We start from the raw sequence: 1616 nt of genomic DNA on the forward strand, positions 1-1616 counted from the left end.
TTTTTGGCCATCTCCCTGGTACGAGTATTTGCGCCATACGCCTGTGGCTCTGGTATACCCGAGGTGAGCGGGGGCTGAATGAATTTGTTTTGTGCCAATAATAAGAATAGCAAATGCTTATGTGGCACTTCTGTGCTAAGCACGGTTCCAAGCATTGGACATCTGTTCACTCCTTTAGTCCTCACAGGGAGCCTGTGAGGTAGGTACTGTTATTCTTCATTTGACGGTTGGGGAAACTGAAGCACAGAGAGGTTAAGTAACTTGCCCAAGGTCACTAAGCCGGTGAGCTGGGAGTCGAATCCAGCTGTCTGGCTTTATGCTCTGTTGCTTCTCAGATGCCTAAATTCTTGTCTTTACAAACCAGGCATAACTCTTAAAGCCTGTGGAGTCAGAGTCCATTAACCACACACACACAAACGTGGCACTCTAGTAACTCATAAGTGCGTCTGTGATAGAACGTGAAAGAGGACAACAGTGGAGGTTTACTGCTCAGAAAGCTTACTCATGAGTAAACTCCCTCGCCACGTTTTGCTCTTCTGGTGACAGGGTAATAGCAATCTTTAAAAAATGAATTCCACGTTCAGTACATGTGCCGTGAATGCACCCTTGTGGGTTTAGAGTTCTTCTAAATATTTTTCAGCACTTTCTTATAACCAGAGTATGAGGGAAGTGACCTCATCGATCAGGAGGAATGCCCAAGACCAAACTTCAGACCAAGGAGATCTGCTGGGTTAGAATAACGATACTTGAGCAAATTCCCGAAAAGCCCACATAGTAAAACTTTTAGCCAAAAATCATTTTAAAAGCTCTTAGGTGATCATTCTAATCATTGCTGTTACATTCTACTCAAGTTGGTGCTTCAGCAACGCCCATAGACGGCGGAGATGCCGAGTTGATAAGGATATGAGCAGTCATGGCAGTGCACCCACACTCTTTGGCGGTGTCGCCAACACCGCCGCTGGTCTGGGCAGTTCATGCAAAGGGCTGGGGTAATTAAAGGATCATCGAAAGGAAAGCTCAACATTGTCTTGATCCAGGAAAAGATAAAAAAAAAAAAAAGACTATTTCATGCTGAACTTTGGATGGTTTATATGAGCATGTTGCTGCAGGAGCCTGAAAAATAAGCTGCAATACCATCCTGTTTCCTCAGTACAGCCACTGCTGCTCTAAGGCACCATACGCATTCCTAAAAATCACAGAACTGCATCATCAAAACCACAGAGCTTGTGGGGAAGATGGGGCTAGGGGCACAGCACTCAGAAACTTCACTGGTGACACATGAAAAAGATGGGAACCTCATAAAAGCAGTAGCAGAGTTAGACACACATTAAATGGTTAAGAAATGTGTGAATACTCCCCTAGTGCATGCGTGAGCTGGGAGTCGTCTGAGAGGTGTGCCTGTGTGCATTTTGTGTATCCCTGCACGGCTTGATTCGCAGCTGCAGTTTTCCGCCTTGTGTTTCTCCCAGATGAAATTGTGCAGAAACAGATGTGAAATTGGCATTATGCTCAAGTTCTGCCCTGACGCATGAATGACACTGGAACAAATTTGGGTTTTCCAAACAAGTGTTCAGGCAGAACTGACTGCGTGTTATTGGATATCGAAGACCGAAGGC

General features: G+C 45.2%; 1 long non-coding RNA gene across 1 annotated transcript in view; it reads left to right on the forward strand.

Annotated features, from left to right (window-relative positions):
• Positions 1 to 1252, forward strand: part of LOC114890472 — a 1522-nt gene extending 270 nt beyond the window's left edge. The window contains exon 2 of the long non-coding RNA XR_003792296.1: positions 481 to 1252. This is a non-coding gene — a long non-coding RNA (uncharacterized LOC114890472). The remainder of the gene's footprint in view (positions 1 to 480) is intronic.
• Positions 1253 to 1616: the final 364 nt, after the last annotated feature.

The sequence above is a fragment of the Monodon monoceros genome, unplaced genomic scaffold (assembly GCF_005190385.1).
Source record: "Monodon monoceros isolate NGI ecotype Baffin Bay Population unplaced genomic scaffold, NGI_Narwhal_1 Contig1591_ctg1, whole genome shotgun sequence".
In the NCBI taxonomy this organism is placed as follows: domain Eukaryota; kingdom Metazoa; phylum Chordata; class Mammalia; order Artiodactyla; family Monodontidae; genus Monodon; species Monodon monoceros.